This window comes from Mauremys mutica, chromosome 5 (assembly GCF_020497125.1).
Source record: "Mauremys mutica isolate MM-2020 ecotype Southern chromosome 5, ASM2049712v1, whole genome shotgun sequence".
In the NCBI taxonomy this organism is placed as follows: domain Eukaryota; kingdom Metazoa; phylum Chordata; order Testudines; family Geoemydidae; genus Mauremys; species Mauremys mutica.
The window spans coordinates 92232534-92251415 of record NC_059076.1 but is presented as its reverse complement, the minus strand read 5'-3'; the positions used below and the strand labels follow the sequence as shown (position 1 = coordinate 92251415).

The 18882-nt window shown below is 41.1% G+C and overlaps 1 protein-coding gene across 1 annotated transcript in view; it reads right to left on the bottom strand.

Moving 5' to 3' along the window:
- CLOCK (clock circadian regulator) overlaps window positions 1-18882 on the bottom strand; it is a 122197-nt gene that overhangs the window by 78554 nt on the left and 24761 nt on the right. Inside the window, exon 2 of the mRNA XM_045018561.1 lies at window positions 4676-4776. The gene's annotated coding sequence lies outside the window, so the exon portion shown is untranslated. The remainder of the gene's footprint in view (window positions 1-4675; window positions 4777-18882) is intronic.

Below are 18882 nucleotides of genomic sequence, written 5' to 3'. Positions count from 1 at the left end.
TATGTCATGCACCTTCCTGGACCACCACGCACGGATGTCAGTGAAACGCCTGCAGTGATCCACAAGTGCCTGCAATACCATAGAGAAGTACCCCTTTCTATTGATGTACTCCATCCCAGTGCCAAAATTGTAACATGCATGCCACCTATCGCCCCACGGCAGTCAAGGAATCCCATTGCCGCAAAGCCATCCAATATTTCATGCACATGGTCAAGAGTCGCGGTCCTTTGTAGCAGGATGCAATTAATGGCCCTGTTGGAAAATCATAGTGCTAATGAAGCCTTTCCGTATTAGGCCTAAGTGTTATGTTATGCTTGTCCAAACTGTGTTGGAAAGCTTACAGAACTCATTAGACTGAAGGCCGTGTATTTACCTATGTCAGCTATTTTGCTTATCAGCTTGTTTGGCTCCCCAAGTGTATGCAGCTGCGTTCACATGTATGCATCCAAAGTATCTAGTACAAAGGGTCAACAGATGTATCTTGTGTCCCCTTCAGAATGACAAATGTATCCTCAACAGATGTATCTTGTAGCCCCCACAAAATGATATATGTATCCTGCGTATCCAATTATCCCCTAACAGATACATGTACAGGTTCTACAGGTCAACCAAATGACGTAGACAAACGTAGGCTAAGTTGTTTGTTACTGATTATAAAAAGGCCCGTTCGGGCTTGTGGGGTGTGTCTCTCTTCTGGCACTAGCCGATCAGAGCACCCGCTCAGCTGACCGATCAATAAAGGGTGTGGTACTCGTCTTCCTGTCTCCGTGCCTCCTTGGTGTAATTAGGTAAGCTCCAGGGGGAAATGAGCCCTTTTGGCTAACAGCCCTGCGCACTTGAATTACTGCATTCCCAATGGTCGACTTCCTGACTCTAAACTGATTTGCGACCGAGTGGTAGCAGTCTGGAGTCTTCAGCTTCCATAAAGCGATCACCACCTGCTTCTCCACCGAGGGCAGCTCTCATTTTGGTGTCCTTGGGTCACAGTGCTAGCGCAAGCTCTGCACAGTTCCTAGAAGGTGACTTTCTGCATCCTAAAGTTCTGCAGCCACTGCTTGTCATCCCAGACCTGCATAACAATGCGATCCCACCACTCAGTGCCTGAGCCCAAAAGCGACAGTCCATCGTGTTCAACTACTCCGCGAAGGCAAAAAGTAATCTGGTCTTGTTTCTTTCCATGGCACACAGCAGGTCAGGAAACTCTGATTCCTGTTCATATTTGGAGCTCATGATATACTGCATGACCACCCACTTTGTGTTCATAACATTGAACACAACAGTAGAGAACAATGTGTGATCCATCCTGACAGAGATGGCAGGCACACAATAAACAGGGGATGTTGAAAAATGCTGTGAAACACAGTCGGAAGCCCATGGAATGCTGGGGCAGAAAGAACTGCATCATGGGACATTGAGCATGCACCCATGATGCCCTGTGATCCGCTCTGCCTTCCCACAACTCCTAGCTACAGAAGGTGGTGAGTAGCACAGTGGGATAGCTACCCAGTGCATTGCTCTCTCTGTCAATACTAGAGCACCAGCTGTGAACGCGCTCTGCCGACAGAAGGAGTGTTGTGTGAACATACACAGGCAATGTAATTATACCGGTTTTTGACTGTTGGCTTAATTTGTGTCAACAAAACTCTGTAATGTAGACAAGACCTTAAAGTAAGCTATTAAGGGCTGTTAGAATTTTATTTACACTTTCCAACAACATTACTCTTCATTTTCAATGGAGGCTTTTTCCTCTTCCAAGAAACTTTCTAATGTTAAAGCTTACTACAATGTTTGCACACAACTATACTAATAATTGCTTTGTTATGGGTGGTTAGTCAAGTTGCTGCTCTCCATTTTAATGGCTATAAACAAAGCATGATACAACTCTTTGCTTAACTTTTTGGCAAAATATAGTTATATTTTTACTTTATTCATGCATTGTTTTTGTTAGCTATGGTGCTGCAAATACATTATATTTTTCAGTAATACGTATTTTAGAAAAAATTAAATGCCTGATGCAAAGATGTTGTGATCCAAAAGAATCAAATATATTCACAACTCTAAAATAAGGCAATCTAAATTATTTAAACAACTTGACTTTTTTTAAAACCATTGGTTTAAAATCAGGTTTAGGATTTGTAAAATTAATTTAAAGATCTGTGCCATTGCAACTTCAGATTAAAATTGATAATAAACTAAATTATAAATGCTATTGAAAAAAATGTCACTACTGGTGGGGTCTCTTATTTGAATTTTATAAAACTGCTATGCGCAAAAACCAAAATATTGAAAATTAAAGCTCAGATCCTGCAAACATCTAAGCAGATACATAACTTTACTCATGCAAATTGACTTAACAATTAAACATGTGCATGAGCAGTCTTATTTAAGCGCAAGCATTTGCAGCGTCACAGGCTAAAGGTTTATTAAAAACTATTTTGTGGCATAAAATGTTATCACTTCAAAATAAAATTACTTCAGTGCAAACAATGAAAAGCTTGGACTTTCAGAATGCTAACAAAATTACTATGAACTTATATATATATATACGTATACGTACACACACGTACACACACATAGGCCAGAGTTTAAAAACAAGGCGCTTACCATGATGCTCCTATGCTCAAATTTAGGCATTTGAGGCTGAGCGTTTCAAAGGCACCTAAATGACCTTCGGAGTACAAGTCCCATTGACTTCAACCCTGGTGGCGGACTAAAGTCCAGTTGAAGCATTTCAATTTTATTGACAAAGTTCGATGTGTTGGCTGCAAATATAGCAGGGGCTGTTTGTGTTGTTCTCACAGTAAAGATGGCAGTGAGGCCCTAGACTTGTCTTTTTCAGCACAGACGAACATTTTAGATGTGAAATTTAGAAAAAACAATATAAAATCTAAAGTCTGACTAAAAATTAGGAAACTAAAGAAACAAGTATAAAATGTCTATTTTAGCAACTTAAAGACTATAAAATGGAAAGAAGCAAACCAATACTATGTAAATTACAATTACTTCCATTTTTAAAATGTAAATTAAAATCCATTATGTACACTTCAAAAACTGTTTTAATTTTTAAATCATTTTTATTCACGCTACTTTATACATTCATAAATCCAAAGGCCAGAAGGGAACATGATCATCTTGTTTTACTTCCTGCATAACAAAAAGGCCAAAGAACTTCCTATAAATTATTGCCAGTGATGGAGAATCCTCCACAACCACTGGAAAGCTGTTCCAATGGTTAGCTACTCTCACAATTAATTTATGCCTTACAATATTCTTCCACTTCCCTGGGGCTGGCAATAGTAAAGGATTGTAGGGAACATGCATATTTTGAGTGAAGCATGTTAATGCTGAGATTTAAAGCAGATCAAAAGTATTCAAATAAGAAGAGATTTCTAAAAAGCAAAGACTTCATAGCACCAATGACGAACCTAGCAATGGTGAAGTATGCAAATAGATTCTGAATTTTCACCTCAGTATCTTCATTCATGACAGAAACTAAACAACCTTACAGTAATGTCTTTCCAAAGGAGATTAATTAAAACAGGTGCCTGATATATTGGAAATACTATGAGGGCATAAAGGATTCAATGTGGCTTTTTTAAACATATATTTCAAAGAAAATTAGGTGTTGTAGATGGCAGAGGTAACATTTCATTAGTATATGGTATTCTAGTGGCTATCACAAATTAGATATGCCTCCCACTCTGAGCTAGGCTTCTTTCAGAACTCAGTGGCAGGAAAATAATGATGAGGCAAGAACATTAGGATACCCGCTCCTACTACTGCAGCTGTTTCTTTATCTTTACCCTCACCCCTCCCATGTCTCCCTTCCTCAGTCTTTTCACATTTTTCTATCCTTGTTTCTTCACTAAATATTATGACCCTTCTTACTTCCCCAGCAACCCATTTTCCTTACTTCTTGTTTACCCACCTCCCCGCCCAATTTCTTTCCCCTTCTTACAGCTCTGCTACACATGCCAGCAGCAAAGTGAAACTGTCAAGATTTCAGATCCCTTCAACTAAGGCATCAGAGATCTTGTCAATTTTACTTTGTAATTCATAGACTGGAGCAGCGAAGAATGAAAAAAATGACTGGTATCCTTATCAGTCCATACCAGCGCACACTGAGTCAAATCTTTAGTCCTGGTAAATTCAGTCCCTTACACTGGTCTCAAAGACCAGTACTAAACATATTCAAACTAAATAAAAAAAATGAGATCAAGGATGCAGTGGTTTCAGTTTAGCATAGGACTGAGGGTACCCCATATTTTACGAGGCTCCTAGAGCACTTCCCCAGTGGTACTACCATGAACAGCAGGACTAGAGTGAAACCAATATGGAAATTTTATTCTATGCTCCTGCTAAACTATGGACGAAGTACTCTGTTCAAACCTAGTAGAGAAGATATTGAATTAAATCCCTATAGGGCATACAAAACTATTTAACCCAACAGTAATGGAAGGAATTGATTTATAAAATTGCTTAAAATAAACTAACTTCTACGGGGAAAAATAATGTTTATATAAAAATTTATCGATCAATTAGATCACAAGATTTTAGGGCTAAACGGTAGAGTCTTGTCTCAATGTTGTAAATTACAAGACTAAATCCCAATGCATGAGTAACTCTTTATACTCCTTATATGGTCAGGATAATGAAAATATCCATAGACACTCACCGAACTTAACTGAGGTTCTGATTTACAGCATTGCAGTAATTTTCCAAAAGCTCCATGCAAAATTAAAGTACTGGCTCCTCTAATCCTTTCAGTTTCAGCAACTGCAAAAAAGAAACCCAGCATTTCATGAAGCAGTTCCCAAAACAAAGACTAGACATACACTTAACATGAAAGACAAATATAACAAATTCTTATTCGTTCAGAACTTTCCTTCTGTACTTGATGGATTTAAATGCAAAAATCAGCCATATAGCTTGGTAGCAATTCTGTCTTAATGCTGGAAAGAAATTCAGATATATCTGAAGTTTTTATTTGCATTAATTAAAATATGTTGCCTTTAAATTTTATGTCACTGTGAAATAACTAGCCACAACATTTTAGCATGACTTCTTTATTCATTTTTAATCTGTACATTTGCCAAGGAGAAGTGATACAATTTCAAACACTTCTTTCTGCCCTTTAACTTCTGCACAACACACACTACCGGGGTAACTGACACAGCCAGAATCTGAGCATTTGGACAGAAAGTGCACAGGAGCCCTCGGTTAAGCAAATAACCAAGAACATATAACATACAGGGATCTTGTTCAACCAGAAGAACACAAGTCTCTGGCCACATTCTTTTCATGCATTTTAGGCCATGTCCACACAACGGTGCTGCAGTGGCATAGCTGCAGCAATATACTGTAGATCAGGGGTCAGCAACCTGTGGCATGCATGCCAAAGGCAGCACGCGAGCTGATTTTTACTGGCATGCTGCTGCCAGCTGGGGTCCCGGCCACTGGCCCTGCTCAGCCTGCTGCCGGCCTGGATGAATGGAACCCCGGCTGGCAGCAGGCTGAGTGGGGCCAGCGGCCAGGACCCCGGCTGGCAGGAACCTCAGACTGGCAGCAGGCTGTGTCGCTCAGACGAGCAGCGGGCTGAGTCGCTCAGCCCGCCGCCAGCCTGGGGTTCTATCCGCCGGACCCACTCAGCCTGTTGATGGTCTGGAGTCCTGGCCGCCGTCCCCTTGCCAGCCGGGGTCTCAGCCATCGGCCTGGCTCATCCTGCTGCCGGCCTGGGATACCAGCCACCAGCCCCACGCACCTCACTGCTGGTCTGGGGTTCCAGCCACCCAGCCCCATGCCAGCCGGGGTCTGGGCCTCCGGCCCTGCTCAGCCCTCCTGCCAGTCTGGGGTACCAGCAGCCAGTCCAGGGCTCTGCTCCTAGCTTAGTCCCAGCGCTCTGCAGCCCTTATAAAAAATTACACTACAATTAGCTTAAATATTTGAAAACTTAAAAACTTTGTATATTACAGTAATTGTTAAAACATGTATAATGTTAATAAATACATAGGTTTGATGAAACAAAGTAGTTGTACTTATGTGCCTGTGCTTAATTTGTGTTTTCGATGATTTACCTTCTAAAAAAATCTTGCATGTCTCGCACCCCCTGAAAGGATATCTCGCACCTCCGAGGATGTGTGCGCACCCCAGATTAAGAACCACTGCACTAAACTGATACGATCTGCATTTTAATTTAATTTTAAATGAAGCTTCTTAAACATTTTAAAAACCTTGTTTACTTTACAAACAACAATAGTTTAGTTTTATAATAAAGACTTATAGAGAGAGACCTTCTAAAAACGTTAAAATGTATTACCGGCACGCGAAACCTTAAATTAGAGAATAATTGAAGACTCGACACACCACTTCTGAAAGGTTGCCGACTCTTGCTGTAGATGCTTCCTACAGTTATGGAAGAAGTTTTTCCATCACTGTAAGTAATCCACTCCCCAAGTGGAGAATCTATGAACCTTCTGTCAATCTAGCCAGTCTACACCAGGGCTTAGGTTAGCACAGATATGGCCATTACAATTTTTAAGTGTAGAGAACAAGAGACCTTTGCTTCCAATGCTGCCTATCTTGGTTTCTGGTCAGCAAATCTTTAACAGCAGTATGTCAAAGAGCACTATGGAACTTTTAGTGCAGGGTCTACACAGACAGCACACAGCAGGCTAGTATATTGTACATTCACAACCCAGCTTGCTGTACATTAAGTCTTTGTGGAGACAAGCCCTCTGTTTCTCCCTCTCATGAGTGTAGTTCATCTATGTTTTTCTCACCTCCTTTAATAATCCATTAGGGCAAGTATCAACCCTGGGATGGATTATTTGGAACCAGTTTCTTCTTTTGTTCCTTAAATTCTGATTAGGAATTAGTAGACTATTTTCTCAGGTCATTAGTTCTCTACACCCTAGTACACAAATTTTTAACTAATTGTATTTCCTCCTGACAACGAGAGGTACAGCAGTCCCAGTAATTATGACTAAGGCATTTAACTGCAGGGAAATACAACATTTTGCCATGCCTCTGGGAAGATAGTGATTGTACCGCTGTATATCCTGTTCCACAGCAGAAACATCAAAATGCATCTAAAGAAGATCTGTTTCACTTTGCTGCTCCCCCTGGGAAAACGGTTTTGTGCACAAGCAGCAGCACAGGTGCACTTCTAGAGTAGCAAGACACACACAATCATACACACAAAGCGATGAGGAAGAGGCAAGAACATTTGAAACAGCTTTCCTTCGCTTTTACCTCTCCAAATCTCTTTTGAAATCATCCCTTGTCTATGCAACTTAATTAATTTGACTGCTGTCTTTTAAACTTTTAGCTTTTGTAATTACTTACCTCATAAAACAATTTAAGATAGCATCTTTCATAAAATCTATTATAAAATAAAGCGACTATGATATACCAGGGCACAACTCAGACTAGTGGGGAGCTGCCCTACAACCTTCAGTGCCTTGCAATGCTTTGCTGTAGCGGTTCCGACCTGGACCGCTTACAAACAGCCTTGCAGCATGACACACCCTGAGTGCCTGTGTGTAACTGCAATCTGCTGGCTACACACACAACTCACTAGCCATGGTTATACTGCACAGTGATCCCAACACATTCCTACCCCCGGATCTTCCCCCAGAAATGTATGTCCTGTACTGCCCAGCCCTCTCCTGGAGAGTACCAGTATATTTAGTCCATTATTCCTTTAAGGGAATCTACATGGCCATCCAACATCTTGATGAAAGGAAACACGATGAAAACAGCCAGTCAATGGTGCTTGACAGTAGTGTGGGAGAAAAGCCCGAAGTGCGAGGAGCAGACCTTCCCCTACTTGGACATCTGAGCTTCTGTCAAACGTCTGGATCCTTCCCCACCAAGAGGAGCGACCATCGAACACAGACCCTCTATGCGTAAGCCTAAGCAAAACAAAGAAGGAAGGGATGGCCATAGGCCCTATATCTTCTCTCTTGGCAGGGACTATAGAACTTCAATGGCAAGACGAAGGTCAAGACAATTTGAAAGCTCCAAGTTGAAAAAAGCGCCCACATTATCGCATCCGCAACTGTGCCTTTTCTAAATGGATCTGGTCCCTGTACTGTTGGTACCATTAGCCAACAGGATTCTGGCTCATCCACTTTTCTGGGGACATTTCCTTCACCCAGGGTGTCCTATTACACCACCCTTGGGCGTCATTAGGAATTCCCAAGAGGAGATGGGTTTCTTGACCAGCATCAGTCACTTGCTGTTGCATCACTGGCTGCACCATCTACACATCAAGCAGCGAATCCTGGAGGAACGAGCCAGACATTAAGGGAATCATATGCTAGTTTTTTGACTTAAATAGTTGCTCAGACACTTCAATTTAAACATGCTGGATTAGATAAAAACAGTAACACAAGCTTACAAAAGAGATTTTAAGTGAGTATAAGTAATGAGGCATGAAAATCAGAAATGGTTACAAGAAAAATAAAGATAAAATGCTTACTAACACTTAAAAAAACTTTCTCATCACATGCTCCAGCAGATTACTGACTAAACTTTTCAGATCAGGACCCCGCCCCCAAAGTCCAACAGCTGTTTCCTTTTGCCTCCTCAGGTGCAGAGAATGTGACGGGCAGGGAGAGAAAGAAATGGGTACAGGTCTGTCGCATCTTAGGCGGGGGTTCCGTTCTGTGATTATCGCGTAAAGCGAAAACTGCGTATAGTCAAAACCCCAAGCCCTTTAAATCCCGCCCGCAGCTCCGGCGGTGGGGCTGGGGGGGGAAGGCATTTAAAGGGCCGGTGGAGCCCTTTAAATGCCCCCCTGGTCCCGCCACCGGAGCTGTGGGCGGGATTTAAAGGGCTCCGCCGGGCTTCCCGCTGGGGAGCCCGGTGGAGCCCTTTAAATGCCCCACAGTCCCGCCGCCAGAGCTGCGGGCGGGATTTAAAGGGCTCCGCCGGGCTTCCCGCCGCGGCGAGGAGCCCGGTGAAGCCCTTTAAATGCTGCCCCGGCCCAGCTGCCAAAGCTGCAGGTGGGATTTAAAGGGCTCTGCCAGGCTTCCCGCCGTGGTGGGGAGCCCAGAGGAGCCCTTTAAAATCCCGCCCACAGCTTTGGCAGCCGGGCTGGGGCTGGCATTTAAAGGGCCCAAAGATCCACGGTGGCTGGAGCCTCGGGCCCTTTAGTTTGCCCCAGGGGGCTACGAGCCACCTCTGTAGCTGGGAGCCCCCTGGGTGATTTAAAGGCCCTGGGATCCCAGCCACAGCTGGTGCCCCAGGACCTTTAAATCTTGAGGTCACACTTCTTCTACTTGAGGCCACGCCCCCTCCCGGACTCCAGACCTTTCAGCGTAAAGCTGAAATTGCGCATGGTAAATGCGCATAAGTTGCAAGAGACCTGTATTTGTTCCTCTTTTTTATAGTTTCAGTCTCCCTTGTGATATTTCCAGCTGAGACCCAGGAGACAAAGAGTCTACGTAAAAGGATAGTCCCTGCTCGTTTTTTTCCCCCAGCAGTTTGAATTTCCTTTGTTTTCCCTCCCTGCCTGATGACTCTGTTTACTGCTTAAATGCAAATTAAGGCAAGCACCTTCCTTGTTTAGGACTGGCCTAGCTTCTGCCTGGGCATGGCTGTGGGGTTTGGAACGTGAGTTATCATCATCATACAAGAGAATCTTACAACTTCACATACAATATTGCCATACATATTTTACCAGGACAATCCTGAGTAGCAAATTATAATTTTTTAACTGATACCTTAACAAGGCATACTTTGTACTAAGATTATTACAATAGTGTGGAGGATGTGAATACAGAAGCGTACTCTGTCACAGCTATATTATTAGTTTATATGATCAAGAGCAGCTTCAGATTCAGGATTTACAGCCCAAGTAAAACAATTTTTCTTGGGAAGGAGAGGGAATAAAGGAATTAATGGTACAAAGAAATAATACAAAGAGACCTAGAGAGGTTAGGAATGTGTGCAGGAAAAAAAGGGAGATGCAACCTGGATACTGCAAGTTAATAATCCAAAATTGGTATTCAGTATAAGAAAGCAATGTGCTTTTGGAAAAAAATAATGCCAAAGAGATATACTCTACGTATAAGTTCACAGTATGGTAACAGAAAAAGTATTTGCAATTTTGGACTGCACACAGTACAGATGCCGCCCGGGTTACGCAAACCCGATTTACGCAAATCCGCACTTACAGAAAAAGTTCCATAAGCTAGAAATAGGAGGGTTTTTTTTTCTTTTTTTTGTGTAATTGTTGGGTATATGTTTCCAACTTACACAAAATTCGAGTTACACAAGGCATTCCGGAACGGAAAGCTTGCGTAAGTGGGGGAGCATCTGTATGCATATGGCAATGGTGAAAACATACCACTTTACAGTGATCTGCTCTGAACACTACAGCATAAATCAACACATTGTAAAGATTTCAGAGACTTGCAACAAATGCTGAACAGACAAGAGGGTTGACTTAGGAGGAAAGCTTAGAAAAAAATTAGTATAGTTTGACCCCAAACCCCACCACACTAGGGAACACATTGCTTTAAAGCGTGTAAAGAACGGAGCCAGCAAAAATTGAGAGGACTGGATTAGGGAGGGGTTCAAAGGTGTATACCTAGAACTAATTGGACAACTAATGAGCAAAGGAACATTTAAACTGATCATCCTTCAACATTTTTTAAACTCTTTTTTCATTAACTTAATGAGCATCTGAAGGAAGTGATGGAAGTCCAACTGCTGCAATTTTTAACAGTTATTGGTTTAAGTTTATTTATCTTATGCTCAAATCCTCCAAAATCCTATTTCACTGGTATTGAAGTACTTTGCTCACCTACAGAAAGTGAGCTTTGAAAACTGCTTTTTCTTTCATAATCCTAGTCATTTTGGAAGAGTTGGCCTTTAAATATTCTAGAATGGGGATTTTGATAAGAGTTGTAGAATGCTCTTAATATTCAGACTGCAAAAACTGCTTTAGCCTTTAAACAGATATTGAAAAGGTATGTGTTTAATGTTGCTGCTATGTGTAATGCAACTGGGAATGTGTTTGTGAAAGGGGATGCATACACATTATTTTAAGTCTACACAACTCAGTCCAAGATAGTGAAGGGCATTGGACATTTAGTTTATTTTGCTAAGTAAATAATTTTTCCATCCCAGTTCCTATGAGTCACTGATTATCATGAAGGAAAATGCTTAATATTTATAGGTGACCTTTGTCCAAGAATCTCTAAATGCTTTACAAACAAGCCTTAACATCACTGTATGTAAGTTATTATAGGCAGTTTACAGAGAAGCTGATATGAGCTGTCTAGAATCACATAGGAAATAAGCTGAGCAGACAAGCATAGAACCCTGCAGCCCTGGCTCACAGTTTTATTATTAATGATTTGTGCAAAGGTAGCACCTAGATGCCTCAAACAACATCAGAGTGTCACTGTGCCAGGCAATGTACAAACACTTGAGGCAGCTCTTTGGGTCAGGGACTATCATCTAAACATTAAAATCTACACTTCTTAAAGTAGTCATCAAATAAATAGAGCAAAATTGTTATTTTACATCCATGCAGCCACCTTAGAGTTAATGGGGTAATACAGAAACAAATGAACATAATCTGGCCTGTAGTAAGCTTTTAAGCAACTTAAAACTAAAATTCAGCACTCTAAATAATTTGTGAAACAAAAAATAATAATCAATCATGTGGGACTTTGGAAAATCTGTACAACAGTAAACACACATTTAATGTAATATTGATTGATCTAATGCAAACTTTAATAAACCATCTAAACTTGTAAAAACATTGCTTTAAGGAAGAATGAACACTAAATGAACTAATTTGAAGAACAGCTTACTGTACTAAAACAACATAAGATATATGTAGCAACACCAAACCTATTTTCTGTGTAAGAATAAAAATCACAAGTTTACTGTAGCAAGGAAATGTAATGACCAATAAATACAGAACACAATTTTACTATGGTAGTTTGTCATCTAACTTTTTTCAGAAAGTAGTACAGAAATCTTTGGCGACTTTGTTTTGCTTCTTGTTAATCATTCAATAACTAAAATTATCTTGACAATAATCCACAATAGTCCCAATCCAAAACTCTGCTGTACAATAGAACATCAGAGTTACAAACACCAGAGTTATGAACTGACCAGTGGACCACACACTATGAGTTCCAGTTCATTTGGAACTGGAATTACACAATCAGGCAGCAGCTGAGACCAAAAAAAGAAGCACAAATACAGTACAGTACTGTGTTAAATATAAACTACTAAAAAAATAAAGGGAAAGCAGCATTTTTCTTCTGCACAGTAAAGTTTCAAAGCTGCATTAAGCTACTGTTCACTTGTAAACTTTTGAAAGAATAATCATAACGTTTTGTTCAGAGTTACGAACAACCTCCATTCCTGAGGCATTCGTAACTCTGAGGTTCTACTGTACTTGAACACGAACAGTTGTTTTGACTATTCGTCAAAGCAGCTCACAAGTAGACAATAGTACAGCGAAGCAAACAACAGATCGTGCAAATAGACAGTCCAGGCACTCATGAGCTGAAGAACAAACAAACGTGTTGGCAGCAAAAAAACTAGAGGGAAACTTGTTTAACCATTCAAAGGATTAAGAAAAATCAGCTTCTTAATAGAAGTGGTCTTCTATTAAAATTGGAGTAGAAATGTACACATCTGGGATGAACTACATAACCCATTTGCGGATTCCTCTCATTTATAATAAAGTCACTCTGAATTAACACTGATAAAACCTTCATAACATTTATTACCAACTATTCTTTCTGCCACACACACCCTATACATACAACATATATACACTACATATAACATCCCCAAATCCTCTACCAAAGCAACTGAGATGTGTGCTAAGGGACTCCCCAAAAGGGAAGAAACTGTGAGATTAGCAGCCACCACCATACTCAACTGGATCAGGATATTTATAGCACTTCCTCCAAGTCTACCTGAGGGCTTGTCTCCACTTACCAGTGGATCAACGCTGCAGCTACTCTACTTGATTTACTCTAAATCAACCGCAGATCGCTCTCCCATCAACTTCAGTACTCCACCAGAACAAGAAGAGTAAGGAGAGTCAATGGGAAAGTGTCTCCTGTTGACATAGCATAGTATGGATCCCGCAGTAAGTAGATCTAAGCTACACTATCTTGAGTTACACTACTGATGTAACTCAAATTGCATTGTTTAAATCGACTTTCCCCAGTAGTGTAGACTTGCCCAAGCCCTCAAGCAGGTATGGGGGGGGAGGGACAGTGTAACCAGTGTAACCTAAATTGCCCTTGCTGCAATTTAAGCCCTTTGCTTCTTGTCCTATCCTCAGAGGTTAACGAGAACAATTTTTCCTCCCTCCTCCTTGTAACAATCTTTTATGTACTTGAAAACTGTTATGTCCCCTCTCAGTTTTCTCTTCTCCAGACTAAACAAACCCAATTTTTTCAATCTTCCCTCATAGGTCATGTTTTCTAGACCTTTAATAATTTTTGTTGCTCTTCTCTGGACCTTCTCCAATTTGCCCACATCTTTCCTGAAATGTGGCACTCAGAACTGGATATAATACTCCAGGTGAGGCCTAATCAGCATGGAGTAGACTGGAAGAATTACTTTTTGTATCTTGCTTACAACAGTCCTGCTAATACATCCCAGAATGATGTTCACTTTTTTTGCAACAGTGTTACTCTGTTGACTCATATTTAACTTGTGGTCCACTATGAGCTCCTGATCTCTTTCCGCAGTAGTCCTTCCTAGGCAGTCATTTCCCATTTTGTATGCGTGAAACTGATTGTTCCTTCCTAACTGGAGTACTTTGGGTTTGTCCTTATTAAATTTCCTCCTATTTACTTCAGACCATGTCTCCAGTTTGTCCAGATCATTTTGAATTTTAATCCTATCCTCCAAAGCACATTATAAGTGTACTCTCTATGCCATTACCAAGATCATTGATGAAGATATTGACCACAACTGAACCCAAAACTGATCCCTGTGGGACCCTAGTCGATATCTCCTTCCAGCTTGATGTGAACCACTGATAACTACATAACCAACCAGTTATGCACCCACCTTATAGTAGCTTCATCTAGGTTTTCCTAGTTGGTTTATGAGAAGGTCATGCGAGATGGTATCAAAAGCCTTACTAAAGTCAAGATATACCACATCTACTGCCTCCCCCTTATCCACAAGGCTTATTACCCTGTCAAAGAAAGCTATTAGGTTGGTTTGACATGATTTGTTCTTGACAAATCCATGCTGACAGTTACTAATCACCTTATTATCTCCTTGGTGTTTGCAAATTGATTGCTTAATTAGTTGCTCCATTATCTTTCCAGGTACTGAACGTGCAAAATTGTTAAGATTCACCGGTCTCAGTAAAACTCACACACCTGTCTTTACCATGATAATGAAAATCTGCTAATATTTTATTCTCTTATGATGAAATATGGTTACCCACATTTTTTTTCCAATGTGCTGTTACAGCTATCACAAGAAACTGTTGCTCTTAAGTAGAGCTGGTGAAATTTTTTTTTAATTTGAATGATTTTTAACATAAGACATTTTTGTGAAACTGAAGTTTTCTGCAAAAAAAATTTCAGTTTTCAATTTAAAAAATGACAGCTGCCTGGTAGCTTGCCTGCAAAGCTCTTTTCAATTTTAATTTTTGCCAGTGAAACTGATAAAAGCTTTCCTGAAGGACTAGCTCCAAGGGGTGGGAGAGGTAGCCGGGGAAGCGTTGACAGAGGGGGAAACAGAACAAGCATTAGCAGTCTTTGCCTCTCCAGCAGCCGGGTTGGCAAGGCACCCAGGAATCCAAAAAAATTCCACTTTGGTTCTCTTTAAATACCTTTCTGTGAAAATTTGAGCATTTTTGGCTTTGTGTACCAATGCAATACTTTTTGCTGAACGGGATTCCCTTTTTTCAGCCAGCTCTACCCCAAGCATATTATGTTAGATACCATGATTGTGCTAAAATATTTTAACATCTAAAAAACTATGTTAAAAGAATGTTAAGGTTGCAGAGTAAAGCACTTACAAGTTAGAAAATGCCAGAATTAAGGTTGTCTGAACAACCTTAACTTGCCCCCTTGGGCATATGTATTATGATGCAATCTAATTATGTGATCACTGATTCATTCACCACACAACTTCTGCAACAAACGAGACAGGGGTCCTGCAGACACCAGCCTCACTAACTACACAACCCCGATTAATTCCCAGGGCACCATCCATTCAGTGCACCAATTGAGGCAGAGGAACTATGGGAAAAATAGTTTCTGATCGTGTAATTAAAGACTTTTTGGACATAATCTCTTGCATTTTAAAAAAGACTTAAAATTGAATAAATTAAGTTGCTTTGTTTGTATTTTAAATGTAGATGATAAAGCTGTCACTAACAAGATATTTACTTTGATCAACATGCTTTAAGTGCATATGCCATTCAAGGTTCTCCTGGTCCTGGATGGTATGTTTGCTTTACTCAAAGAAAAGGATGTTAACATTTCTGACCTAGACACAAATGCTGCAAACACCATATAAAATGCCTTAAATTATGGTCACCGTAAATCTTTAACATGCCAAGACATTATATAACAAGCTCTCAGTTCACTTAAAAGAAAACTGGAACTAAAGCTAGGAATTACAATTATTTCCCTCTTCAGATAACAGGGAGAACAAAGTATGCTTTGAAGTAAAATACTCTTTATCAATGCAAATAATACTCTGGGTGGAATTCTGCACCAAACACTAAAAATTCTGCACACAATATTTTAAAATTCTGCAAAATTGTGCACATTTTATTCATCAATATAACACAATATAATCACACCAGTTTCAATTATTTTTGGTCATTTATTTCAAAATACCTGTCAGCAAGTATGTCTGTAACAATACAGACAACAAAAAAGATTCAGTAAATGTTTGACAAATATATTCCTTACTAGGCATATTAATACAGAACGCTGAGTAATAATTAATTTAAACTACAATACAGAATCATATTTCCCGCACCCCTCAGAAGCAGTGCAAATGCTTTGGGGAATCAGGGGTAACGGAGGAGCTGAGGGAGAGGGAAGTAAATTGCTGGGGAAGGAGCCTGAGTGTCAACTTTGAGAGTTGTTGGGTATGGGTGGGAAACGTATGGAACAGGTATTTTTTGGGGGTGGGATTGTTAGGGACCTTCCCCCATGCAGACTCTGGCTTCTCCCATTCAGTCAGGAACATCTGCTCCTGTTCCAATGTGTTCCTGCATCGCCATGTGTTCCTCCACCCCCACTCAGACACCCCCTCTCTCCTCCCCATGTGGTCCTGTACCCCTTCCCCCCCATGTGTCTCTGTGCCCCAAATCAGCCAACCCCCTGTCCCTATGTAGCTCTGTACCCCCTCCCCCATCCCCATGTTTCTCTGTGCCCCCACTCAGCCACCCCTTGTCCCTATGTGTCCCTGTACCCCCTCCTCCTGTCCCCATGTCGCTGCCACCATTCAGCCACCCCTGTCCCTGTGTCCCTGCACCCCAATCCCCATGTGTCTCTGTGTCCCAACTCAGCCACCCCCTGTCCCCTGGTGTCAGTGTCCCCAACTCAGCCACCCTCTGCCCCTATGTAGCTCTGCAGCCCCTCCCCCATCACAATGTGGCCCTGCATCTCCCTCACCCTGTGGCCCTGTGCCTCCACTCCCATTCAGCCCATCCCAGTCTGTCCTCCCTCACTAGCCCTTAATGAGCCCCATCTGATCCCCCCCAGCACCCCATGCTGTCTGTCTCCCCATAGCCCCTGTCTCCTGACCTGGCCTGACAGGCACTGCGAAGAAGGCAGGCTCTTTCTCTTCCCTAGCTGGCCAGAAGCTGCTGTGTTCTATCACCACAGCATCCTCTGGTGGGCAAAAGGTGTAACTGCAGCAACATTTCGGTAGACGCTTTTTTTCTGCACAAAAATTAAAAATATGCACAGCTCATTAATTATGCATGTGCAGTATTGCAGAATTCCCCCAGAAGTAAAATAAGAGTAAACACCATCAGTCCAAAAACTGTAGCATTTAGCCTAATATAATATGGCATTTTACATAGCTAAGACGTAAAATAAACTATCAGCCTCTGCCATGGCTGCTCATAGACTTTTTCCAAAGATTCCACAGCTGCAGATGTTTCAGGAAGCTTTAATTAATTTCAAATAAATTTAAAAGAGCAGTAAAATTATAAATCTGATAGATTTAAGATATTAAATTCAGTAATCTGTGTTCTGAGTCTGGGTCCTGTCATAGTCTTATTACTATAAATGCAACAACTTAGGGTATAAACTCTTCAGGGAAGGAACTGTCTCTTATTGTGTGTGTTTACAGTGTCTGGCACAGTGGGGCTCTAATCCTGACTGGAGCTTCTAGGCACTACTGTAATACAAACAGCAGCAAAAAAAGAAAAGCATGCCCCTGCTTACAATCTAATTTAAAAAAAACGAGGAGTGCAGTGGCACCTTAAAGACTAACAGATTTATCTGGGCATAAGTTTTGTGGGTAAAAAACCCACTTCTCTAGATGCATGGAGTGGAAATTACAGATGCAGGCATTATTATACAGACACATGAAGAGAAGGGAGTTACCTAACAAGTGGAGAACCAGTGTCGACAGGGCCAGTTCAATCAGGGTGGATGTAGTCCACTCACAATAATTGAGGAGGAGGTGTCAATGCCAGGAAAGGGAAAGTTGCTTTTGTAATGAGCCAGCCATTCCCAGTCCCTTTTCAACCCCAAATTAATGGTGTTAAATTTGCAAATGAATTGTAGCTCTGCAGTTTCTCTTTGAAGTCTGTTTTTGAAGATTTTTTGTTGAAGGATGGCTACTTTTAAATCTGTTATAGAATGTCCAGGAAGACTGAAGAAGTGGGTATTCACCCACGAAAGCTCATGCTGCAAAACGTCTGTTAGTCTATAAGGTGCCACAGGATTCTTTGCTGCTTCTACAGGAAGACTGAAGTGTTCTCCTACTGGCTTTTGTATGTTACTATTCCTGATGTCTGATTTGTGTCCATTTATTCTTTTACATAGAGACTGTGCGGTTTGGCCAATGTACATGGCAGAGGGGCATTGCTGGCATATGATGGCATATATCACATTAGTAGACGTACAGGTGAATGAGTCCCTGATGGTATGGCTGATGTGGTTGGGTCCTCTGATGGTGTCGCTAGAGTAGATATGGGGACAGAGTAGGCAACAAAGTTTGTTACAGGGACTGGTTCTTGACTTAGTGTTTCTGTGGTGTGTAGTTGCTGGTGAGTATTTGCTTCAGGTTGGGGAGCTGCCTGTAAGCAAGGACTGGTCTGCCTCCCAAGGTCTGTGAGAGTGAGAGATCGTTTTCCAGGATAGGTTGTAGATCTTTGATGATGCGCTGGAGAGGTGTTAGCTGAGGGCTGCATGTGATGGCCAGTGGTGTTCTGTTATTTTCCTTGTTGGGCCTATCCTATTGTAGGTGACTTCTAATTTAAAACACACAGAAGCAAAGGGAGAGGATTACATAGGTACAAGTGTATAGTACCTAGCACAATGAGGCGACTGCTATACAAACAAGTAATGGTTACAGAAGTCAGCTTTTGAAACAATGATTCCAAATAACAACTCTTTAAAAAAAATAGGAAGTGGCCTTCCACCTAGAGACAATACATTAAATATGGAGTATATATGAAGTACAACACACCAAAAACTACATTAAATGAACATAGTTAAGGTTGCAAAGTCATGCACTATGCAACCTTAATTCAGTCCCCAGGCATAAATGCTTTGTAATACTCTTTAATTACATGACGACATTTTCTTCCACAGGACCTTTGCCTCATTCAGTGCATAGAAGGGATGGTGCACAACTAACAAGCAACTATTCAATATTTTGTTTTCTCCT